Genomic DNA, 27,461 nt, shown 5'->3' with positions numbered 1-27,461 from the left:
CAGCATTAGCATTCCCACACATTTGGTGAAGGCGATGACAGGACTGTGGAAGGTGATTTACATTTATTGTCACTGTTTTTGGGCTGCTTTAGGAAATATTACCTAGCAGTTGTAGCTAGCTATTTTGTTCAAAACACATCTTATCTTTTGACTCAAGTTAAAGAAGCATATCTCCTTCTGAAGATCAGCAAAATGCTGAGTACCATATATCACCATTATTTTCAAGGAATTCACTTAGGCTTACTTACAAAGCAGGTTTTCCTAGTGGCTGTAAAAAAAAAAATATATGTATCACATATTTGCATTTGTAAGTGCATTAAGAGAAACACATTACAAAGCTACTTAAGATATATTTACTTGCTAGGAGGTCAAGTCCAAACTCTGCCATTTAGCAGCTATGAGATCCTAAGATCTGAACCTGTTTCCTAATTGGCAAAAGAACACACGGGTCTCATGGACCAAAAGAGCCTGAAATGATCACAAATGGAGAATCACAGAGAACTTCTAAGGTAACACCCCACTCAGTATAAACCTGCACTTTTGTAACATGATTGTATTCTCTTAATAAATGCCCTAATATTAATGGAAGGTTAATCATGTTGTTTCATTAGTTTTAGAAATTTTGGGTAATTAAAGACAAGATCCTCTCATTTTCAACTTTTTAAAAGAGTTTTTAAAATAGATAATGCAATTAAAATGAGAGATTGGAGTATTCTAATAATCAGAAAAGTGTAAACCTGGTCCGAAGATCGTGAGTTATCACAATTGATTGTTCACAGTTATAGACAGAACTCTTTGTTCTACTCTTTCCCTTCTCACTACTGCACTTGACTAGTCATTTTTTAAAAAGCACAAAAAATTACCATTTTTTTAAAAAAGGCTGCTTTTTGGTGCCAAGAAATGAGAATTCCTTTTTCTGTATTAGAATTTAAAACAACTCAAATTAATTAAAACTTTTACCATAATGTTAGCTGATTATTTCAGATACTTGCTAAGCAGTAAGACAAGTATGAACAAATATATAAGAAGTGGGGTATGGGGAAAGGAAATGAGAGGAAATTCCATGGGCCAGCCAGGTAGAATAAGAATGAAGTTTGAAAGAAGACTCACCAGTGATGAGAAAAATATATAGTGAAGAGAAGGGAACAAAAAATTTATTTAGCACAAACTGTCTCTCTCTCATGCCTTCAGATACTATTTTCCAGAAGTCTCCTTAATAACTTTTCTTGCCTAAGGTCCCTCAGCACATGTATATGGGCAGGGTGAAATTGGAACCAAATCTTCTAACTAAATCCCACTTTTAGAGAAGGCACATAAAGTTTCTACTTGTCCTTCAGCAAGGTGAGGCATCACATCATGAATGAGAATTGAGTGCACAGCACTACAAGTTCAGAGAAAGTGAAGGGGTTAGAATAGATGATCCGGAAGGTCCTACCCAGTTCTAAAGTTGTATGACTCACGACAGGAGGAAACAGCAGCAGTCTCCACTACAAGGTCTCAGCTTTTCCTAACTGAATACAATAGACAAGAATCTGCTCCACAGAAAACTTTAACATATGAAATAAGACAAACTTTGCTGAGAATCCTTAAAAACTCCACATCATTGTTTTAATTAGAAGTTGATGGGCCAAACAAGCAACTCAGTATAGAAATTTTACTGTAAAAAAATTCAGGCTCTCTCTTCCTTTCTCCACCATCATTGTGTGTGCTCGACTCGGCTTCTCACCATGTCTTCTCACAAGTTTCCAGATTAAGCGTTTCCTGGCCAAGAAACAAAAGCAAAAAATGGTCTATTCCCAGTGGATTTAGATGAAAACTGGTAATAAAATCAGGTACAACTCCAAAAGGAGATACTGTAGAAGAACCAGACTGGGTCTATAAAGAATTGCACATGAGATGGCACACATACTTATGCTATGTCAAGGTCATGACCATGTTACCATATCAAGCTGAAAATGTCACCACTATCTGGACAGTTGGACAGGTCTTATTGGGAATATATTTTTTTCTCTCTGTATGTGCTATGAAGGTACCAGTTGGCTGGGTTCAATAATAAATATATGAGACCTTGCATTCCAAAAAAAAATAAATAATCAGGTAGTTAAAATCTAAAGGCAATTAGACTTTACCAGGATTTCCCTGAGGGCCATTTCCAGAGGTAGCCAGTAAGAGGGAGAAAAGACAAGTGGTCTACTGTCAACCTTAGAACATTACTCAGAAGACCATGTTCTAGGTGGATTTAACTGACACTATCGATTTGAATGAAAAGACAACATTTTCAGGTGAGATGCACATATCAAAGATTTATTTCCAACCCCACCCTACCTGACCCACAGAGAGAATCTTACCTAGAGAGAATCTTTTATTGAAATATTAGAAACAAAAAACACCCAGGGCAGTAGAGGTAAGGTAAGGCAGAAGATAAGAAGTTTTGGGGTCTCGCTTAAGACTAATAATAAATTCAAACATGTTTCTACAAATACCTATACCAAAGTAATCCTATGGATCACTTCAGTTTGAAAATATGCATTGGAACTTAAGTGCCTTAAACTTAAATGGTCACCATGTTCACAAAGCAATAAAGCACACAGACTAGTGAGCTATTAGGAAACTAAATATTTAGTGAAAACATTTTCAATACTGAATGAAATGAGGCCCAGCTTATAAACTGCTCCTTCCTAAATAACATAGGCCCTTCATAGAAACAAGCCTTTCAAATAACCCGGTGCCAAGACACAGCAGAAATCCTTGGGGCTCTGAGTCTAGCAGGTTTAGGTTAGAATCTAAACTCACCTGTTTACCTTGCCATTGAGCTTGCTTACCTGTTTGGGTCTGCAGTTTATCTTTAAAATACAGATAAAACACCCAATCCACCCAAGTCCACCTCATAGCATTTTTGTGAAGTTAAACACAAAACACTGGGCACACAATTACATTTCCTCATGCATCTTCCCTTTACTTCTATGATAATGATTCTCAGTACGGTCCTTCAGCTGTTAGTCTGATCTGTAAGATTTCAGAAATAGTCTAAAAATTTTTAATGTGATGCTCAACCTATATTTTCCTTCTTTTACTAATCTTTATTACTTAATTCATTTCACTTCTTTATTAGATGGAAAATGTACTAAAAACATTAGATGGTTACTTATGTATGAAACAAATAATTCACAGGACGCTAACAGGATAGATTTCTTGAATGGAGTGTGAAAAATTATTCTCCCTCTCGAGATAATGTTGATCTTGGGATTGGATGTACCTTCTTCTATCTCCTGTGAGATTCACCTCGTTCACAATGTTCACTATGTTCACAAAGCAATAAGGTACATAGAATATACAAATATAGTACAATACCCAATATAGTACTGCAGTCAAGTCTAGACTGGCTCTGCTCGTATGCATCTTTCTGTATCATCATTTATTGTACAAACCCAGTAACTAACAACAGGTATGTTTGTAAGGCCTCTTAGTTCCATATTTTAGCTGCTACACATTTATTTAGGGAAACTAAGTACTGCAATAGAAAGTCTCAAATTGAATATCTAACCATTAAATCCAGTTACCTAAAAATTTCTACCACCTATAGCTATACCTGGAAGTCTGGCCCATTTACCTGTTTTTTCTATTAAAATTGGCTCTTCTAAATCAAAACCCACCAATGAAGCTGAGGACAGCTGTTCGTGCCTGTAATCCCAGCACTTTGGGAGCCCAGGCAGGAGGACTGCTTGAGGCCAGGAGTTTGAGACCAGCCTGGGCAACATCGCTAGACCCCTTCTCTATGAAAAATTGTTTAAAAAAACAAAAAACTTACCAATGGAGAGACAGTGGGGTGAGCAAATGGACAAAGAACAAAATATTAATATTTCACTTTTTTTTTTTTTTTTTAACTCCTAATCAGGTACAATTCCTGTGTTTAACACAGCCATATCCAAGGCTGCTTTGTCATTAATTCTTTTTTTTTTGGGGGGGGGACACAGTCTTGTTCTGTCGCCCAGGCTGGAGTGCAGTGGCGTGATCTCGGCTCACTGAAACCTCCGCCTCCCAGGTTCAAACAATTCTCCTGCCTCAACCTCCCAAATAGCTGGGATTACAGGCACCCACCACCACGTCTGGCTAATTTTTGTATTTTTAGTAGAGACGGGGTTTCACCATGTTGGCCAGGCTGGTCTCTAACTCCTGACCTCAAAAAATCCACCTGCCTCAGCCTTCCAAAGTGCTGCAAAGTGCTGGGATTACAGGCGTGAACCACCGCTCCTGGCTGTCATTAATTATTTAACTAATTCTGCTTATCTCATTATCTTATCCCTTTCAGCTGGAAGACCACATGGTAGGAGTATTGAAAGAAATTCTAACAGCAGATAGAAAGTTAAGTTAAATAATCTTTTAATATTCATTAGATTGCATGACTTTAAAAGTAAAAGAAAAAATAACTTCAAATGTCCTTTAAAAGGGGGAATTGGCCAGGTGCAGTGGCTCATGCCTATAATCCCAGCACTGTGGGAGGCCAAGGTGGGCTGATTGCTTGAGCCCATGAGTTTGAGACCAGCCTTGGCAACAAGGCAAAACCGCACCTTGAAAAATAATACAAAAATAAGCCAGGCGTAGTGGTACACACCTGTGATTCTAGCTACTTGGGAGGTGGAGGTGGAAGGATCACTTGAGCCCAGGAGGTCGAGACTACAGTTAGCCTTAATTGCGCCACTGCACTCCAGTCTGGGTGACAGAGTGAGACCCTGTCTCGAAAGTAAAAAACTAAAAAAGTAAAAAGGATAATCAACTAAGAAATAGTCTAAACCAGGAGCTGGCAAAGGTTTCTGTAAAGGGCCAACTAACAAGTATTCTACTTTGTGAACCATACAATCTCAGCAACAACTTCTCGGCTCTGCCACTGTACCACAAAAGCAGCCATGGATGATAAATAAATAAATGGGTGTGGCTGTGTTCCAATAATACTTTAAAAAAACAGGAAGACAGTTTGCAGGCCATAGTTTGCCAACCTCTGTTTTAAACAATGATTTCCAATATTCCACAAACATTCAGAAAAATGAAGTATAAATGAGAAAGACATCAATGGGAAAGCAGTACAGTCTAAATATTCATTGTCTATGATTTCACTACTACTATTGTTACTGGCACAACACTGTAAAACGGGCAATAAATGCTTGTTTGATACAATAATATCTTCATAAACAAAACAACAAATTAATGCCAGGCTTCAGAAATATAGATATGCCAGAGGCATAATGCAAAAGGATGACATTACCTATAGCCTTTTTCTAGGTATATATTTTTTAAAACCTGTATTTCTAAAAGGAAATTCCATTAAGATATGCAGGGATGAGGCTTGGGCTGCATTATTTTGCAGAAAAGACTACAAGTGAACAAGAGCACAGAATATAATCCTGTCACAAACTCAGAGAAACTCTTGCCCACTACTTTGTTCAAAAACTTCATACAACAACAACAACAAAAAAAAGCAGAGAATTTAAAAGTATGGATGGGAAAGTAGTATTGAATGGACAGTAGTATTCTGGCTACCTATCACTAGGTAACAAAATCACTCTAAAACAGTGTTTTAAAACAATCACCATTTTTTATTTTCTTTCACAATTTTTATGAGTTAGCAATTTGGAAAGGGCTCAGCTAAGCAATTCTGGCTGAGTGGTTCTAGCTCCGGACTTTAGCCTCTTTGATTTTCCCAATGAGATAGTTTGGGCTTCCTTATAGCATGGGGACCTCAGACTAGTCAGATGCTTCAAAAGCTGCTAATGGCTTAAAGAACAGTACTCTTGTGAGCTAGGCAAAAGCTCTCTCACCTTTTCTGACCTTGCCTTGTAAGTCACACAGTGTAATTTTTTGCCACATTCTATTGGCTACAAGTGATTCACAAGACTGCACAAATTCAAGGGACTTAAATCCCATCTCAGAATGAGAGAACAGTTAGGGTCTGTACAAGCTCACACATGTGCAATGGGAAATATTGTTGCAACCATCCTTAGAAAATAGTCTGTCTGGATTAAGAAAATGTGGCACATATACACCATGGAATACTATGCAGCCATAAAAAAGGATGAGTTTGTGTCCTTTGTAGGGACATGGATGTAGCTGGAAACCATCATTCTCAGCAAACTATGGCAAGAACAGAAAACCAAACACCGCATGTTCTCACTCATAGGTGGGAACTGAGCAATGAGATCACTTGGACTCGGGAAGGCGAACATCACACACCGGGGCCTATCACGGGGAGGGGGGAGGGGGGAGGGATTGCATTGGGAGTTATACCTGATGTAAATGATGAGTTGATGGGTGCTGATGAGTTGATGGGTGCAGCACACCAACATGGCACAAGTATACATATGTAACAAACCTGCACGTTATCCACATGTACCCTAGAACTTAAAGTATAATTAAAAAAAAAAAAAATTCTCATAAGGAGCACACAACCTAAATCCCTCGCATGCACAGTTCACAATAAGGTTCGCACTCCTATGAGAATCTAACGTTGCAAAAAAAAAAAGAAAATACAGTCTGTCACAAAGAGCATCAAGTAAAGTAACTGCCTGTTACTCTTGAGACTGTCAACCACCAACCCATGTGGACCTATTTCACAGGTCTATGGTACAACAAAGAATTGTTTCTTACTGCATATTATTTTAGCCACTCAAAACTCATTTTAAAAATATGGACTCATGGACCTCACACTTTGAAATATTCTGCTACCCAATAACCTCATCTACTGAACAATAATTTCACATTCCCATGTTCAATTAACTTTCCCACGTTCAATTAACTATGAACTCCTGAACCCGGTTTTAGCTGAACTAAGGAGCAAAGTTCTGCAACATTACCATCTGGAGTTGACACAACTCTAGTCAAAAGCAAGACAACTTGTTTTACAGAAGTTAGACTATGAAGAAGCCTCGAGCTAAGTATATCCATTAAGATTTTCTGATAGATTCCCATCTGAAACATATTGAAAACCAATGATCCAGTGTTTTTTCTACTATATTTTGGTAACTGTAATCATCACTTAATGTTTTGATTAAGACTGCTATGGTTTAGATATGGTTTGTTTGGTCCCACCAAGTCTCATGTTGAAATCTGATTCCCAATGTTGGAGGTGGGGCCTGGTGTGAGGTGTTTGGGTCATGGGGGCAGATTCCTCATGAATGGCTTGGTGCCACTAAGCATTCTCACTCTTAAATGAGAACTGGCTCAGTTCTCAGCCACAACTGGCTGCTGAAAAGAGCCTGGCAGCTCCTCCTCTCTCTGTTGCTTCCTCTCTCACTGTGTGTGATGCCTGCTCTCCTTCACCTTACACCAGGAATGGAAGACTCCTGAGGCCCTCACCAGAAACAGATTCTGATGCCATGCTTCTTGTACAGCCTGGAGAACTGTGAGCCAAATAAACCTCTTTTCTTTATAAATTACCCAGCCTCAGGTATTCCTTTATATCAATACAAATGGACTAAGACAGACTCAACATCAAAGAAAACATCCTCTGAGCCAGACACAATGGCACACAACTCTGTGCCCAGCTACTTGGGAGGCTGAGGCAGAAGAATCGCATGAGGTGAATGGTTTGAGTTCAGTCTGTGCAACAGGGCGAGAACCTATCTCAAAAAAGAAAACCTCACCTGAAAGAAATCTATAAGCAACAAAAAAAGAGCCAAAATGCAAACCCAAACTGTACAAACTAGTGTAGTCAAGCTCATAATAACAGTGGGTTCCTTTTTCCTTTTTCAAAAATTAAGGCTTATTGAGCATTTTCCACGAATAATGATCAGCTGCAGCATCCTGGTTAACATTTCTTTTTTCAATAAAAGATGCTAGTGTCCAACCCTGTGGTAAGTACCCATTGAAGCAGATATAATGGCCACTCTGTTTGCCTACACAAGCACTGATTTACCAATATTTAACTGTCTATATCCTATTTTCCCCAATACTTCCCCCCAAGGCACTTCTTGGTACTAAGGAATCTAAAGATGTTCATTAGTTCTTAGGCCACTATACAACTGTTTCATATAGTGATGCTGTTCCATAAGCATGGCACTTTGACAAGAGTTAAAATGCTTCTAGGATCTTACTATCCTGGGAAATGTTACACACTGAGAAAAATAAGATTCAGAATTCCTCTGAGTGATGTAAAAATCAAACATAAAGACACCTTAAAAAAGTCAAATTCTACTCTATCAGAGAGGAAATGTCAGTTTTGTAGCATTAAAATTATCTGCTGATTAGAAAACAAATTTTTCAATAATACACATTTTCCTTTGTTTCTGTTTCTGTCCTTAAGGCTAGAACCAGTAGGGTAACTTCTCTACTACAAAGCCTACAGAAGGTGGACTGTGTTCTTGTTAACACACAGCTTGATAACACTGAATAACAAACAGGAGGAAGCACCCAAAATAACAAAGAAGTAAATAGTTCTAACAATTAGTAAAGTTAGTGAAATTGGAGGGGAAAAAAAACAGTCTGTTGCTTGCAAAAACATGTATTCAATTTCCTTCTAGGGGAAGAAAACAGTTTTTTTAATAAAGTAATTCCCATAAGTCATATATGACTCTTTTTTCAGGTAAATTATTGTGCTTGATCACTTTTTACCTTAATAAAAATGTTTTCATATTAAGACATGAAATTGTAATCCTAATACTTTCAGACTCAGAGAAGTGAAACATAGTATTCCAATATACAAAGATATACTAATATTCTAAGTGTACTACCAAAGACAGAGCTTTTCAAACTTTTATAACAGAATTGCAATATTTTTTGCTTAAAAATTTATAAAATTTGACTTCACAATATACCTAAAGATTTATATAAAATATTTCAAATTACTGAGTAAAACTGATGTTATAGGAAAATGTACCATGTTTACCCTGAACACTACATATACACTACACACAGCTTCACCCGAAATTAACAAAGGTAAATTATGTACGCTTCATATATATGCTGTATTTTCTCTGTTTCTTGTGTCACTTTCTTATTGCTGCCTTCTGAATCTGTTTTCAAGGCTGAACCTAAAAACAGGACTCAGTTCTTTAAGGCAGCATTTGTAAAGGTAAATGGGGCTGGGAAGTGTATGCTTTATCCCAACGAGATTAAAGATGTATATTAGCATATCAAAGACTACAAATGTCCTGAGGTTAAAAAAAAAAACAAAAAAACCCACTAAATTCTATCTAAGCCCTGCCCTTCATAAATTTCCCAACACGGCTAGGAAAACAATGCTCATGAGAAGCTCAAGGATTACTAAACCAGCCTTCAAAAGTAATGATTTTCCAAGAAAGGGCCAAGCCTCCTGATGGACTACAAATGATTTAGAAAGCATGACCTTCCTGGTCGGGTGCAGTGACTCATGCTTGTAACCCCAGTACTTTGGGAGGCCAAGGCGGGTGGATCACAAGGTCAGGAGATCAAGACCACCCTGGCTAACACAGTAAAACCCCATCTCTACTAAAAATACAAAAAATTAGCCGGGCATGGTGGTGGGTACCTGTAGTCCCAGCTATTACGGAGGCTGAGGCAGGAGAATGGCATGAACCCGGGAGGCGGAGCTCGCAGTGAGCCGAGATTGCGCCACTGCACTCCAGCCTGGGCGACAGAGCAAGACTCAGTCTCAAAAAAAAAAAAAAAAAAGAAAAAGAAAACAGAAAACATGACCTTCCTTTAATCCATAAAACTACCTATGAATAAACTACTAAGCTAGTTATTAAGAGTTGCAAAAATGAAGACTTCACTAGAATGTACCAAAAACTTCAATTTGTATTCCACTAGTATGTCCAGTTGCTGCAATTGGCAATGCTGGAAACTCCTACCACGTATGCACACTCAAAATGTAGAAGTCTGTAACTTTCAAGAGGGGCACTTGCCATCAGTGAAACTGTGTTGTCTTTACTTGGTCTTCATTTTCAATTGTCATTATTCTTACCTTTTAATTAAAAATTACCATTAGGTTTGGCTCATCATTATCAATTTAGTTTTTAGTTATTTTATTATAACTGTAAGGAATATACTGATACATTACATCACCAGGATTTGAGGCCTGCAGTTTTCTAATTAGTCTAGACTTTATGACAAGTGTATTTTTTGTGACTCAATTAGGAACCATCCATATCGCTCTTCCCAAAAAATGCTTATACCTTGACAATTGTTATTATTCCATTAGAAAGTAGAAATTATTGAGCTAAAGAATGACTCAGCTAAAAGGCTAGGATTAAAAAAGCTTGACAGGCACTGTTCTAAGGGTCCTCACTATGATGGCGCCTAATGTATGGGGCAAGTCTTAGCCCCAGCCAACCTTTTCACATGAACCAAATGTGGCAAAAGAACTCAGAATCTGGATCAGTCATGTAAGTAGTAACTTCTTTGAATCTGGATGTCAATGACCCTTCCAGTGTCTAGTTTTGAGTGGGGGAAAAAACAGCTTTTAGGAATGTATTTAAATGACTAAATCCCATAACAAACTCTCTTCTCAAAAATCTTTTCCTAGTTTATTTTTAAAACTGTGCCAAGTTCATAGACACAGCTTGCAACTAAATGCTGTTGGGCAAAGATCACCCCAGAAAGGTATAAAAAAGCATGACGAAAATGTTTTAAGAATTGTGGATTCTTAATATTTGTTTCCAACTATGGAATGGAATTAAGCTCCTAAAACGTACCCCAATAAATTTTGTAACTATGGATTATTATGTTAAAGATGGAAGGAATATATGATGGGAAAGTAAAAACATTATGGTATAACAGTTCAGGAAATTCTTAGCCAATTTATCAATAACTTAGTTACCATGCTAAAAATCCTAGTGTTAATATACTTCCTTCTCCGAATACTGAGATCCAGAAAGAAAAGACAGCCAAAATAAGTAAGCACAATAGACTTACCAAAAATCAGGTAATGAGAAACAACGCTGTTGGGACTGCCATAACCAACAGACCTTAGGCAAATCAACCTCTCTGGTCACTCTTTAAATTCACTGAAGGAGAGGCCAGATCACTGATTGTTAAAATCTCTTCGTATTTCTACTAGTATGTATTGGAATAAGGAGATTGTTAAAATCTCTTCTGGCTCACACAGTCTGTATTTCTACTACTATGTATTGGAATAAGTTGTTTCCTACTAGTAGATTAGGTACTTGAAAAATTATTAACTCCAACAGGTCACAAGGGTATCACTTTAAAGCAATTCACCTAATATTCACTGAACTTGGAACAGTCTGTGCACACCTCTGTGGGGTCAAATGTCCCATTACCAGCTAATTCACCTGTTCCTATCTCCTGAGAATTCTGCTTATGCTAATAATCATTATCATAATTACATTTTAATTATAATCCACAAGTTTTTAAAGCCACATATTTTTAAGAAACTCATTTAGGGCCACTCCTCAAACTAAGTGAACGATGAGCACTTGTATCTCAGGGCTCCAGTGAGAATCAATCTTTTGTCAGCCAAAAACAGTTTCTAAGCTCCTGCATTACTTCCAGTTGTTTCAACACTGATGTGAACCTCAAAATACTTTAGCAGATCCTTCCCTCCACAGATCTTAACTGCCTAAGGACACAGTAAGTCAAAGTTTTTACTTCTAGGGAAAAAAAAAGGTATTTATGCATTTATTCATTCGTACGTCATATATTCTACTTCCTGTTAATACAGGATGGACAGGAGCCATTAAATAAAGTACAATTTCTAAGCTCCTGCATTACTTCCGGTTGTTCCAACACAGATGTGAACCTCAAAATACTTTAGCAGATCCTTTCCTCCACAGATCTTAACTGCCTAAGGACATAGTAAGTCAAAGTTTTTACTTCTGGGGGGAAAAAAGGTATTTATGCATTTATTCATTCATATGTCATATTTTCTACTTCCTGCTAATACAGGATGGACAGGAGCCATTAAATAAAGTACCACACGCTTATTCCAAAATCTTCAGTGAAATAATTCCTATTTATTAAACTGGCTACAGCTTGTTTTTCCCCAAGAATTCAATTAAGAATTAGTCTAATTTTTAATTAGGCATTTGCAATAATAAGCTTTATCATTTTATCACTAATAATTAAAAATACTTGTTTGTAAAAGGCAAGCAGAACACACAGAAAGATAATTGAGTTGAATTTTAGCAGTATGCTTTCTGCCTACATATTAAAGAATAAATTATTAAGCCAGAATCCACAGACTCCAAGGATATCTGAATGTACATTTTTCTGATGAGACAGCACAACACTTTGAGGAGATGCTCAGAGAAGTTCATGACCTTTGACAAGCAATTTCTGCATCAGGGAATATACTTTAAGATTTTATTCTCAGAATACTTCAAAATAATAAGCTATAATGATAATAATTCCCTAAATTCAAGGATTTCTCATGAATTGTCATGCCAACTTTTCTGGAAAAAATTTCATGTAAGACAAGAATAATCTAAACTAGATATTTCAAAATAATCTCAAAATTGTCAAATAGTTAACATTTAAATTAAACACACACATACAAACAACTGCACACCAAAGCTGATGGCACAAACCCACAAACATTCTAACAATAATGGATCCATTAATACATGTGGTATTAAGATATTTAGAAGGCTTTTTAACAGAATGTGTCAAAAAATTAACCACAAACAGGGATATATTCACAAAGCAGTGTGTCCTAATTTCTACTACAGCAATTGGCTTAGTTCAAGTTCTGATGTAACATCTACACTATGCCAATTACATGTTGTAGTGGTCTACAAGACAAAGAGAGAGAGATACAGATTTAGATATAACTTATTCTATGAAGCCAAAGTTAGATTTTCTAACTGCATGCTTTATCCATGTGATTACCCTCACCTTACCCCTAAATGTTCTTTCTCTCTATTGCCATTTGTTTAAGTTCTACTTTCATTCTAAAATAATGTCAGTTCCCACTTAAGAGTCTCTACTACCAATTTTGGCACATGATTCAGTGTTGCTACATTCTGTTTCACATATGTACATAGTCTCTTCAATTATATTATCCCTGCTCTACAGCAGCTTACTATATCTAATTTCTCGTGCCCAGAACAGTATAATGCTCGTCTCAAAATACATTTATATGAACAAATTTGCATCTCACTTGGATTAATATGTCTATTATTATACTTATCATACTGCATGGTAATAACTGGTTTAAAAAAAAAAAAGTCTAGGGATTTGCTTCAAAATAAAGAGGGAAGTGGGTGGAGGTATGGATGAAGCAAGATTGACCACAAGTTGGTAACTCTTAAAATTGGTGATGTGTGTATTATCGCTGTCAATTTTCCATAATACAAAGTTTACAGAAGTTTGCCTCTCTTACTAGAGGACTTCTCAAACATAAGTTCAAGGGTTTTCTTTGTACATCTATCCAATACAGAGTAGACAAATTGAACATTACTAAAACACATTTCATTCTTTAGGTAGAACTACTTTTCAATGAAACTTCAACATCTTTTTGATGGTACTTTATTTAAATAATTTTTCATTAGCTCAAATAAAACATATATTCATTCATTATTTTCTGGGTCCCTACTTCCTAAGATGTGCTGTCCTGGTAAATGTAGGATACCAAAAATAATTTATCCTCTCTAATAAATTAAGAAGGGAAAGAAGGAAGATGAAGAGAAAAGAAAATACTGTAAAATGCAGTAATATGGTTTTTAAGAAAGACATCTAGGGCATCTATGTTTTTAATTAGAAAGAAGGCACAGAACCCATTCAAGGCAGACGGGCTTAAAATTTCTTCTCCCCTCCATTTTACAGATGAAGAAACTAAAGCCCATAGAGGGGAAGTGACTTGCCTAAAGTTACACTTCAAGTAGCTAACAAAACAAAAATTAAAGCTCAGATCTGCTGATTCACAGTTCAATTTGAATTTTCTTTCTTTCTTCCTTTTTCTTTCTTTCTTTTTTTTTTTTTGAGACAGAGTCGTGTTCTGTCATCCAGGCTGGAGTGCAGTGGCGCGATCTTGGCTCACTGCAACCTCTGCCTCCCAGGTTCAAGCAATTCTGCCTTAGCCTCCCGAGTAGCTGGGACTACAGGTGGGTGCCACCACACCTGGCTCATTTTTGTATTTTTACTAGAGATGGGGTTTTCACCATATTGGCCAGGCTGGTCTCGAACTCCTGACCTTATGATCTGCCCACCTCGGCCTCCCAAAGTGCTGGGATTACAGGCGTGAGCTACTGCGCCCGGCCCAATTTGAATTTTCTACATCATAACGCTTTTCTCTACACTGTAATGTTAACTAACAAAAGAGAATTAGTTATTTTATTGGTAGTATATATTTCAATTATTTATTAAATCATATTTTTTTAAAATAATAGGATAAGATGGGGAAGCCTAGGAAGAAAAAGTGCACAACAAATTGGTAAGATACTTATGTGTGAAAACTATATGTATATGCCAGGGTTCATCAATTTTGAGATACATTTAAGACAGTATCCATTTCACAAATATTTTGAAGTAAATACAGACAAGACAGCTTCAAAAAATTCTAAAATACGAATTAAGAGATGGAAAACATCCATCTCTAAAGCAAGAAAATATAAGATATCCTATGAGACATCAAAAAATCACTGTCATTTATTTACAGGCAGTGTCACAGAGCACAAACACTCAGAGCAAGAGTCTCACCTTCTAATGTAACAAATAGTTACTAAACACCTAAGGCTTGTGGCATTTTTTTTCAATTGAAGGTATAAATCAGTCCTCCTTGCTATTAGTTTCACAAGCATGAGTTTTGGAGTTAGACAAAGAAAGGTTTGAATCCTAGCTCTGTCACTTTAACTCTCCAGCTTTGGAAAGTTACTAACTTCTCTGAGTCTCATTCTCCTCATCTGTAATATGGTATTCACATTTTAGAGAATTATATGAGAATCAAATGTGATAATTTATTGAAAGATTATGGTGTAGTGCCTAGATGAAATAGGAATCACATTAATATCGTTTCTTCTCAGAATCCCTATGGGCTAAGTGAAATTAAACTAAAAGCTAGATTAATTTACGCAACTCTTTCCTCTCTGTTTAGGAGACTATCATAAGTCTGTACTGATCCTAGGGCAAATCCTACTAGTTTGGGCATTATTCTTTGTATAAGAAAAGTTTATTTTCTTGAAGTCTGTCTCCACTCTTCAAATTGGGAACCAAAAAAAATGGTGAAGTTATAAGTGTTTAAGTTGATCAGCTCTACCTAAATCCAGCACTTTCATTTTGTCTTACTGAACTGAAACTCTAAGCCTGTTACAAACCCACTGATGAGAGGAACTATAGAACCAATGTGTAGGAAGAAGAAGGATATAAAGCCAAAAGAAACAGTTAAAATGACACAATTCTATCAGTGGTTTGTTGGGTTTTTTTAAACTTTAAATTCATGTATTAAACTCTTAAGAAAACAAATGTTCAGGAAAGCCAAGACTGTATCTCCACCATTCGGGTGTGTTAGTTAGTAACTGGATCCTTCAGATTAAGCAAATACCATCTTTCAGTACATACAGTTTGTTTCCATCAGTGACAATCCAGTCATTTCCAAGATGGGAACACACCTACCAAGGTGGCACTTACGGAGTAGGGACTGAAATAAGACTATCTTCTCTCCTACCCCAAGTTCAGACTAGCCAACCCACATTTTCCTGAGTATTCGCTCATTTCAGTTGAATGCTTGTCCCCACTAATTATAAAAATAATGCTCACTCTTTTTTTTCTTTTTTAGACAGGGTCTCACTTTGTCACTTAGGCTGGAGTACAGTGGCATGATCAAGGCTCACTGCAGCCTCAACCTCCCAGGCTCCCACTTCAGCCCCCCAAGTAGCTAGGATTACAGGTGCGTACACCACCTTGCCCAACTATTTTTTTTTTTTTTTTTTGGTGGAGAAGGGGTTTTGCCATGTTGCCCAGGCTGCTCCTGACCTCTTGAGCTCAAGCGGTCTACCTGCCTCAGCCTCACTCATTTTTTAAAATTTGAAAAAATACTAAAAAGTACAAGCATTTTAAAGCATCCATGATCTTTCCAGTCAAAGATTAAAACATTACAAAGGGCCATACCATCATCTTTCCTATGAATCTGACCATAACTGTGAAAACATTTAAGTTTGTATAGAGTACCTGCCACTAAACACAATTAACTACCAGCCAAAACATTAGTATCTTTATTCCAGCTTTCTTGTGACTAAATTCATATTACTTTTTTTCCTACTTAACTCAATGGTTTCTTCTCAATTGTTCTGAATCTCTCAGCTATGTATTTTGTTTCTAACCACCTCCTCTTTAAAACTCTATCCGAGGTTTCTCTAAATAGTGTATTCCTCAGTATCTATAGAAATCTCTCCAACTAATCTTTTTATTTCTTCACTGGCTCTTCTTACATAAACTGACAATCTCTAGAAAATAGATAAGGTCTGACTTGAATTTTCTTGTCAACGTTGAATACCCAGCACTTAGTACAGTGCCTGGCATCAAGCAGATGCTCAATTAACGTTTACTGACTGATTCTGCCAATCCTGACCTGTCCCTTCCTGGCTGTGTGACCTTGGTCAAGTTATATCTCTCTGAGTCTTATCTCCCTCATCTATAAAATACAGATAATCAGAAGATGATATAATATTTGGAAGGTTCAAAACAGTGTCGGCCACAAAGTAGCACCCAATAAATTTTGCTATTATCAATACACTCTAGCACAGCACTCAAAAATGTTTTCGATTATGATATATGTTTGACCGTTAAACCTATCTCTCAATAACCTTACTTTCACTTCATTCTCCTATAACTATCAAATAATATTTTTATGCTCTTTCCTATATTACCTATCTCCAATCCATTAACTGTTAATTTTCTCTCCCAACCAACATAAAAAAATTTTTTATCAGGTAAGCTGCAACATAGACTTACTTGATTTCCAAACCCCTAAATCTTCATTCAAATCTTCAATTACCATTTTTAATTTGTCACTCTTGTCCATAGTTGCTTATACCAAGTACAAACTACCCGAATGTCATCCTCATGTCTTCTAATAACCCACATCCCAACTACTAGTCCACAACTTCTAGTGATGGCTCAAAACTCACCTCTTTCAGGAAACCTTCCCTGATTCACTCCACACCACTCAGATTACTATTCTACTCCAAGTCGCCTCAGCACTTAGGTATTGTTATACTAAGGGCAAATGTGATCACAGGAAATAGCATCACTAAGAAATCACTTTCACAAAATTGTTTCTAGATCATAAATAATGGTCCATTAGTTAAAATGCTTTGCTGATCTGGTTAACAAGGAAACATGTTACACAGCAAATGCTCTCTTTGGCTTCTGTCCTTGACTCTATAACTCTTCACAAACCTTTTGTCCCATCCTCAAACAGAAACTCTATCTCGCATTTAAATACACTGGAAATATGGTAGTGGGCGACCTTCTTTTCTACTACCTCTTCTCTGACCTCAGTCTCTGCCTCCAGCCTCTATCCACACCCCATAAAAAAAATTCCAAAAGCTTCATACAGAATAGCAGTGATGCATACATACTATGTCTTTCCTGAGTGAAAAAAACAAAAAAACAAAAACTGAATTTACTTAACTACAAAATTCTTCACAAGGGTGATAAATTTCCCAACAAGCCTAATACACAATCAAACTCCAGAAAATTTATATGGAATTTTTACGGATAAATTTATGGAATAATTTTGGCCGACGCAGTGGCTCATGCCTGTAATCCCAGCACTCTGGGAGGCCAAGGCGGATAGATCACTTGAAGTCAGGAGTTCGAGACCAGCCTGGCCAATATGGTGAAACCCCGTCTCTACCAAAAATACAAAAATTAGCCGGTGCGGTGGCATGTGCCTGCAGTCCCAACTACTCGAGAGGCTGAGGCAGGAGCTGATAACTTGAACCCGGGAGGACGACGTTGCAGTGAGCCAAGATCGCGTCACTGCACTCCAGCCTGGGCGACAAAGCGAGACTCTGTCTCACACACACAAAAAAAATTATAAAATTAAAAAAAAATTATAATTTTATGGAAAATGTATGGAACAACAGGGCCTGAGCAGGGTGGCTCACCCCCGTAATCCCAAGACTTTGAGAGGCCACGCTGGGAAGATCTCTTGGGCCCAGAAGTTTGAGGCTGGAAAGAGCTATGATCTCGCTAATGCACTCCAGCCTGGGCGACAGCAAACCCTGTCTCTGTTTACTTTTTTAATTAATTTGAAAAAAAGACATCAGGATTGTACTTATACGTTAATTCTCACTTGTGTTACTGTGAGAGATCTTGCATCATTTTTATGTTATATTACACATGCCCAACATGACAGTTGAGAAACTCCCCTGGAGGGCAGTTTTTCTGAGAGTATCTTCTGATGTTGTCTTTAAACCAGCACTTTTTTTTAAATATAAAGAATTAAGGGATTCCTGAGTGCCATCCAGTCAAAAGCAAACAATATGTATGCCATTACTTCGGAGGGAGTGAGTTTTTGTGCTGCTGAAGCAAAACAATGAGATGGACTGTCACAGGGATGGCAGGAGGGGTGGAGTGCAGGAGGAGGATCAGCCCCAGTAGTGAGAATTAAAAACTTTTCAGTGTTTGGCCCTCGACTAGCAGTAAATTAACCTTCAAACCTGACCAAGACACTACCTGAGACCTCTACTATCCCACACTGCAGAATCAGACAACTGTTCTTGCTCAACTACTCATAGAAGATTCACAACCTTCACCTACCACACATAAATCTACCGCGTTTGCTGCTAGTATACTTTGTCCTAACAGACCAACTAATGCCTTCTAGTCCAACAGCCTCCCGTCCACACCTCACATAAAACCTTCTCTCGGCCACCTTCCGGTTTCAGTAGGTGCCTCTTACTCCAGATCCACGTGTCCCCAGTTCTCCAGAAACCTTCACCTTCAAACCCCAAGCCCGTCCTCCCTTCACTTCCAGCTGATCTCCCCCCAAGCCCTATCAATGCTTACTTCTAAGAGGCCAACTAGACTCCCCGGCCCCGCGCCTTCTCCCTGGGCAACCTTTCCTGAGCATCACCTTATTTCCCACCACTTTCCTCCTCCCCAGACCCGAAATCCTGCAATCATAGGCCTCCCTTTGCCGCCACCCTCCAGCTAGCACGCGAGCCCGCTCCTCGGTTAACTACCCCGCCCCACCTTCGCCACCTCTACGCGGCCTCCCACCCCAGGCGGCCCCCCGGGCTCCGCGGCTACAAACCAGGCCCCACCGTACGTCCCCCTCGCGGTCCCGGCCCCCTGAAGGGCGGTGGCGGGGCCAAACGGCGCAGAGACCACCCGCGCAGAGGCGGGCGCCCTCACTTCTGGGCGTACCCGGGCGGGGGCGGGGGCGGGACGGCTGGTCGTCGCCCCCGCCTCGGCCCGGCCTGCAGCCCCGGCTCCCGCAGCCGCTGCCCGAGCCAGGCGAGGAGGAGCCCGCAGCCCGGCCGCTCCCGTTGGCGCACCCGCCTCTCACCTAGACGCAGAGGCTCAGACCTCGCTTTCCCACTGGCTGTCCAGCAATAGCTGCGCCGCCGCCGCCGTCGCGCTCTCTTCACTCGCTTTTCCACCGCCCCCGACCGGCTGCTGAAGAGCGGACGGGCAGTGGCACGTCCATTGGCTGAGGCCAGCACTCGCGTCAGCCGGCCCCGACCGCACCTCGCGATGTGACTGGCTGGCGCGGCGCCTCTTTTCCACATCCGTTTCTGATTGGCTCTCGCGCACACCCTTACCAGGAGGACCACTCATCCTCCTCCCTGCTTTAGCTTCCCACCCCCCAACCCGGTTTCCCTCCGGGCGGGAGCGGGGCAGGAGCGGACGCCAGCGGAACGCGAACGGCCAATGGGGGCGCGGAGAGAGGGCCGGGAGGTGGGCCCTACGGCCGGCCGGCTCGCGGGGAAATGCTCAGCCAATGGGCCCGCGCCCCACATCCCGAGTCCTGGAGCGCCCCCGCCGGCTGCTGGCGTCCAGTCGGGTCGCGCCCAGGGCCACGCCCGGCTGTCCGTCGCGCGGGAGGGGCGCCAACCCCCCAAGGTTGGGAGCACGCGGCGAGGCCCGCGCGGGAGACAGCGGGGCTGCCATTGTGGCGTGTTTAGCGCTATTATGGTGGGGCCTGGGGGCCCTGCGGCCAATGCTGGGCGTGAGGGATCTGTTCGAAGAACTACCAGCTTGGCGGTTGTGGCCCGGATCGGTGAGAGCGGAGAGCTCTGTGGACCCCTGGAGCCTCCACGGGTCTCGCCCAGCCCCAAGGGACTGTGGGCCCATTCATTCCATCTTCCACTTCCTCCAAAATAATTCCCTACAAAACTTACCGGTAGTGACAGGAGTTAGAATAATGTTTACTTCTGAGGGGTGGGGGCACGAGGGAACCTATAGAAAGCTGGAAACATTGCGTGTTGATCCTGGTGGTCGTTCCGGGCTGTGTACACATGGAAAAATTCATCGAGCCGGACACTTAATAGTATTACCGGACTCATACAGTTCATTTTAAAAAATAATAAAAGGATCATAAGAATTCTGTAATAATATTACCACAACCTTTGGGCTCCGTGGGACTCCATTGTATAAACAGTCGGCATTAGGATTTAGCTGTCATTCAAAACAGGCAAGCCATAGGAAGAAAAAAAAGGATTTGTGAGAAGCAAAAATGAGTGAACACTCTTGGCAAGGTGAATAGCATGCACAGGTTGGTATTTAGGGATGGGCCGGGATGGCTCAGAGTGATTTTTCGGTGGGGATTTACAGCTTGTTTCAGTGCCTGGCCCTGTTAGTAGCTAAAAGCAGCCATAGTGCTGCATCCAGTTGGAAACTACAAAAGCTCACTGGGCTGCCTACTTTGTGGCAGATGTTAAGTTCTGGCTCAGGAAACTAATTTGAATGCCATAGCTTCTGCCTCGATGAGCTCACAGTCTTGCACCAAGTACTGTCATTTCTGGAGGAGGGCACAGAACACAAAGCTAACACACTTGCTTACCCTCAGGGATGTCACATTCCCCTACTTTAGGCAAGACAATGTATGCCTGGAACCCATCCAGTCCAATAGCCAAATTCATAAATAGCCAGAATCAAGTGAAACACTTCTTAGAAGTGGGTCAAAATAGTCTCCCAAAACAAACGTAAGAACTTTGGACCAAATTCTAACCTGTAAAAGAACACAAGCAACAAAACAAAGATTACAGTATTAATATTTATTAATTTAGTCATTAAAAGTTGTTTAAATCAGGTAAGTGCCTTTATTTAAAGTGCTTGTCAGTACACTAAGCATATAAACTTGAGTAGGACAGTATGCCACAGAACATAGGGTTTAATGGAGAGACAGACGTAAACAATGCCAGTGTAATACAGGATGAGGGAATACCTAGAAAGAAGATGTAACTCAGCATGGGGGATTCGGGAGCATCTTAGAACATGTGTAGCTAAGTTGACCACTGATAAGGTTTATCACTGATAGGGTAATATCACTATAGGAAATAGGCACTATTTCCAGAAAATGCTTCATAAATTTTTCATTGTGCATACGTCTTAATTTTAACAATTGATATAAGTACAAAAGCAAAGTAATACTTAGTTCTGAGGAAAACATGATGTAAATAGTAAGTAATCACTTAATAAATGATTCTCAAAAATAGCTGTACACTTGAGAGCATAAAGGGATCTCATTTGATTCAAGTCAATGTGTATGAAATGTGTACCTCCAGCAGACCCACACAAATGGATAGAGTGCTTTCTGGAGGAAGATTTTGAAAAACAATAGATCACTCTCCAAGATGGTACAATTTCATGGGTAGGCCATGTTGTATGACTCGAATCTTCCATAGTATACTATCATTCTTAAATGAATTCAGAGAATTAATAAATCAACAAAAAGTGAGTAATTAAATAAAAAGCAGTGAAAGATTTTGCACCAGAGTTTAAACTAGAAACATGTAATGACATCAATCATTCATTCATCTGCCTTTCCCATCTTTATTCAGCAAGATCCGTGAAAATTGGGCTGCCAAATATTGAATGGTATCAACTGTATTATAATTTTATTCAAACATGAAACAACTCTTCATGCTTTTGATCCATGCTATAAAAACAATATCTTGTAAATGAAGGTAAATTACACCAAGCCAAAAATGTACTATTATAGTTTCTAGCCTAAAGGGAGATACTATATATCATTGAGAAAATATATAGGAATAAAGACCAAAACCACTATGCTACCCTTAACGTGGTTAGCATATTGGCCATAACGTGGCTATTGTGACTCTCAGAATTTCATAACTTTTTTAGAAACAAAAAACAAGTTCAAGCATTTTTATGCAAATACTGCTCTGAGGAAACACTTTTCTTCTGGCATGTATCATTTTCTAACACATTTTTTTTTTTTGTGGGAATGTCTTATTCAGTATAGTTCTGAGGAAGTCTTCACTTTATCCTCACAGCAACCCCATGCAAGTATTCATCTATTCATCTAAATTCTATAGAAGACAAGCTCGAGGCTCAGTGAGACAAGTAACTTGTCTAAAGACACATAGCTGTTAGGTGGCAGAAGTGGGATCAAAATCTAGATCGATTTGATGGCAAGCCCCATTATCTTTCTACTCATGCTACATTTGCCTCTTCCAAAACCAGACCAAGTCATTATGTCTTGTCATTATACATCTTTGTATTCCTCACAATGAGTAGTACACAATCTTTTTTTTTGAGATGGAGTCTCGCTCTGTCACCAGGCTGGAGTGCAGTGGTGCGATCTCGGCTCACTGCAAGCTCCGCCTCGGGTTCATGCCATTCTCCTGCCTCAGCCTGCCAAGTAGCTGGGACTACAGGCGCTCACCACCAGTCTCTTGACCTTGTGATCTGCCTGCCTTAGCCTCCCAAAGTGCTGGGATTACAGATGTGAGCCACCGTGCCCAGCCTTCAGCCGTTTTTTGTTTTGTTTTGTTTTGTTTTGAGACGGAGTCTTGTTCTTGTTCTGTCTCTCAGGCTGGAGTACAGTGATGCAATCTCAGCTCACTGTAACCTCTACCTTCCTGGGTTCAAGCAATCTCCTGCTTCAGCCTCCCAAGTAGCTGGAATTAGAGGCACCCGCAACCACGCCCAGCTAATTTTTGTATTTTTGGTAGAGACAGGGTTTTGCCTTGTTGGCCAAGCTGGTCTCGAACTTCTGACCTCGTGATTCACCCGCCTTGGCCTCCCAAAGTGCTGGGATTACAGGTGTGAGCTACCACGCCTGGCTCAGAATCTTATATACACACCCCTCGCAGAATTCACCAAATTAATCCTTCTTTTCACCATGCTTTACAGATTGCATGACAATAGAAAATATAAACTATTTAAAAGTAACTATAGTACATTAAAAATATTTGTTTTGATAAAACTAATGAGAATACAACTTTCTTTGTAGTTGCTGTAGAAAACCCATCATAGCTGTCTAGAATGCACCAGAGATGTTCACTCTCAGCATAGAAAGAGTTACAGGCACCTTTTCCCAAGTGAACTAAATTTTAATGAGAGCAGTATTCTCTGTAGTTCATTTTATGATATCTGCCTTGCCCTGCACCCAAAGATGACTTCCAGAATAGGTCCACTTTAAAAATATTTTTAAAGCCTGTTAGTAAAAACAAAAACAAAAAATCCTATTAAGGTCTATTAAGGTTTTAACATTTCCACCAGTACATCGATTGCCTGTCTAGGCAAGTACACACAGGTTCCTGTGGCTTCATTTCCTCAGTATCTGTTCTGGGTGTTTCAGAGATGTGTGAAATAAGTTTGTTTTTCATCTAAAAGGGAGTGCTCTGAACCTCAGATATTCTACAAGTTTAATCTAAGTGAAACAAAAATGGAGCTGCTATGTCCCTCGATCTTCTAAATTATTCTTTGTGTCTTGACTACTGACTTTCTGGTTCTCAACTGTCTCCTCTAGACGTTTATTGTTAAAAGTGCCCTGGTATTACTGAGCTCCCAGGTCTTGGAAAGAAGAGGCACAGTATTTGTAACATGTTTTAGATGCCATCTGTTGTCAATTTCCCAAGCATCATTGTGAAAAGAAAGTATCTTGTTGGCCAATTTATTTCCACATCTCATTAGATGGTCATTGTTCTGCCTGTCTTTTGTGGGTAGCATTGCCATGGTTTGGAGCTCATTTGGGAGCAATAGTAACTGTACAGAACTCTGGAAATCATTCTTCTTTTTCCTGTCTTTTCTTTTTCTTTCTTTCTTAGGGATTTACTCCGTTTGCACATGAGTCAGAACAGAGCTGCCACAGATGCCCAGAAATGAGAATGACTAATTTGACACCTTTTATCTAAGGTCATAGCATGTCCAAAGTGTAAGCCCCAGACTCTGACTTGCCCTGTTCTTTGCGTGGTGCTTCTTGAGAATAGCACCTAAAGTCTCTAAAGTCTCTATCAGCACACCCTTGGGCTTCTAAGGTAAGGCCTCCTCTTGGATATATTTGCAAAGAAAGGCCCTAGACTGGGAGAACTTCACACAGCCAACCACACCTATGTGTAAAAAAACTTGTCAGTGTCTACAAAGGTATGACTCTAAGGAAATAAAACATTTGACTCATTTGCTAATCTCCAGTTATCCAAAGTAGAGAACAGGGCACAGATTACAGTTTCTCCATAAACAAAGCCATTCAATCATTCTGTTATGGTATTTCTTAGAGCAGCCAGTTTATATATATATATATATATATATAATTAAAATTATTTTCATCTGGTTTTTTACTTTTTTTTTTTTTGAGACAGAGTCTCGCTCTGTCACCCAGGCTGGAGTACAGTGGCTGGATCTTAGCTCACTGCAAGCTCCGCCTCCCGGATTTACGCCATTCTCCTGCCTCAGCCTCCAGAGTAGCTGGGACTACAGGCACCCGCCACCTCGCCCAGCTAGTTTTTTGAATTTTTAGTAGAAACGGGGTTTCACTGTGTTAGCCAGGATGGTCTCGATCTTCTGACCTTGTGATCCGCCCGTCTCGGCCTCCCAAAGTGCTGGGATTACAGGCTTGAGCCACCGCGCCCAGCCGGTTTTTTATGTGGCTACTAGAAAAGTTAAAATTATATGTGGCCGTTAGCCAGGAATGGTAGCATATGTCTATAATCCTAGCTACTCGGGAGGCTGAGTCAGGAGGATCACTTGAGCCCAGGAGTTTGAGGTTACAGTGAGCTATGATCATACCACTGCATTACAACCTGGGGAACAGAGCAAGACTCTTTCTAAAAAACAATAAAAATAAATTATTTGTGGCTTGTATTATCTTCCTGTTGGACAGCATTGGTCAAGATGGCAAGAAAGGCCGAGGGTGGTGGCTCACTCCTGTAATCCCAGCATTTTGGGAGACCAAGGTGGGTGGATCACTTAAGGTCAAGAGTTCAAGACCAGCCTGGCCAACATAGTGAAACCTTGTCTCTACTAAAAATACAAAAATTAGCCGGGTGTGGTGGTAGACACCTGTAATGCCCAGGAGGCTGAGGCACAAGAGTCACCTGAACCCGGGAGACGGAGGTTGCAGTGAGCGAAGATCGTGCTGGTACACTCCAGCCTGGGCGATAGAGCAAGATTCAGTCTCAAAAAAAAAAAAAAAGGCAAAAAATGATAAACACAATAAAATGTAACTGCTACAGGAAAAGTCATAGAAAGCATTGTGGGCACACAGAGGAACAACTGTGTAGGAGATTCTAGGAAGGCATCACAGAGGAGGTAATATATGACTTGAATCCCAATGGGTGAGTAAGGATATTGATACGTATTTCCCAGGCAGAAGATGAGCATGTAGAATGTTACATTAACATGAAAGAGTGACTAGCAAGTTGAAATGTTAAAAATAGCTTGCTGTTTCTCAAGTTTGGTATAGAGGGCAGGGTGCTTGCTGAAAAGTAGTAAGAAATGAAAGTTGGAAAAATGGATTAAAGCAAGATATGAAAAGTCATGAAAGCCACACACTATTGATATTTTTAATAACAAGGATTGATGTTTTTTGAGCTTTAGAAAGGTAACTCCAGTGGCCACATGGAAGTTGAACTAAAGAGAGGAAAAGACTTGGGGTGGGAGAATAGGAAACAAAGATAGGAAGTTTAAAACATTTACTAGAGATCAGGCATGAGCCACGGTGCCTGTAATCCTAGCACTTTGGGAGGCTGAGGTGGGTGGATCACTTGAGGTCAGGAGTTCAAGACCAGCCTGGCCAATATGGTGAAACCCCATCTCTACTAAAAATACAAAAAAAAAAAAAAAAAAAAATTAGCTGGGAATGGTGGCACGTGCCTGTAATCCCAATTACTTGGGAAGCTGTGGCAGAAGAATGGCTAGAACCCAGGAGACAGAGGTTACAGTGAGCTGACATCATGCCCTTGCACTCCAGCCTGGGCAACAGAGAGAGACTCTGTCTCAAAAAAAGAAAAAAAAAAAAAAAAAAAGATTTCTATTTTATGTACTGTTCCTTGTGTAAGAGCATGTACTTAAATCCTGTCCTTAGGTCTAAACAACCTTGACCATAAATCAGGCCCTAGGCATATTCACGTAACATTTTTGGCTTTTCCTACAGTTGCCCTACACATTCCCTCCCTATGGTATATAAGCCCTGGGTCTAGGAGGTAATGTTATAGGGGTCCATCTTCTTGTCTTGCTACTGCCCAAAACACAGACATGGCTTTCCACATAAGTCCCTATTAAATGCTTTTTTGTTTTGTTTTTGAGAAACTTAGTTTTTCAGCCTCTTTCTTCAACCTCTCAGCTCCCTTGGACCTCTGTGGGTAGATTTGCATAGATCTGCCCCCCACAGAAATGTGGCAAGCCAGGCAGGAGCTGAGAGACCAAGAAATGGGCAAAGGAAATAAAGCATCCATGGGGGAAATCCCAAGGTGGCCAGCCACTTCAATGTGGAGTGGTGTGGCTTACCTGTTAGACATTGGTAGGCCACCAAGCAAATCCAGAAACACCCTGAAAATGCTGATGGATTTAGAGCAATCGTTAACTGTGAGCCATCTGTCCCATGTCACACTGCTGTAAGGAAGGGTAGTGAGTAGCTGATGCCGTCAGATGGCTGCTTCTGTGGGTTGTCCGTTTGACAGTGGAAGCCCAGCTAACAGCAGAAGCAAAGTAAGATGGCTTGAGGAAACACTTTTAAAAAGTGTTTTTTAAAGAGCTCTATAGTCAAAAGTACATGTATACTGTGTTAAAACCTCTGTTCTCTCTGTAAAACTCAGTTGACTGAATTCTGTTTTTCTATCTGTCTGTCCCTCCTTTCTCTTGACGCCCTTGATATCACATGAGGGACCTGAAAAAGGGAATTTGAAATAGCTTGGTGTGTTAGTCCATTCTAACACTGCCATAAAAAAATACCTGGGACTGGGTAATTTATAAGAAAATAGGTTGAATTGGCTTAGGTTCTGCAGGCTGTACTAGAAGCACATCCGCTTCTGCCTCTAGTGAGGCCTCAGGAAATTTACAATCATGGCAGGAGACAAAGTGGGAGCCAGCATTTTGCAATGGCTGGAGCATAAGTGGGG

General features: G+C 39.9%; 1 protein-coding gene across 1 annotated transcript in view; it reads right to left on the bottom strand.

Moving 5' to 3' along the window:
- Nucleotides 1-19,578, bottom strand: part of FAR1 (fatty acyl-CoA reductase 1) — a 64,751-nt gene extending 45,173 nt beyond the window's left edge. Inside the window, exon 1 of the mRNA XM_010388388.2 lies at nucleotides 19,442-19,578. The gene's annotated coding sequence lies outside the window, so the exon portion shown is untranslated. The remainder of the gene's footprint in view (nucleotides 1-19,441) is intronic.
- Between the last annotated feature and the right edge of the window lie 7,883 nt (nucleotides 19,579-27,461).

The sequence above is a fragment of the Rhinopithecus roxellana genome, chromosome 15 (genome assembly GCF_007565055.1).
Source record: "Rhinopithecus roxellana isolate Shanxi Qingling chromosome 15, ASM756505v1, whole genome shotgun sequence".
NCBI lineage: Eukaryota > Metazoa > Chordata > Mammalia > Primates > Cercopithecidae > Rhinopithecus > Rhinopithecus roxellana.
Note: the sequence above shows the minus strand (reverse complement) of the source record. Positions and strands in the feature narration are given on the sequence as shown.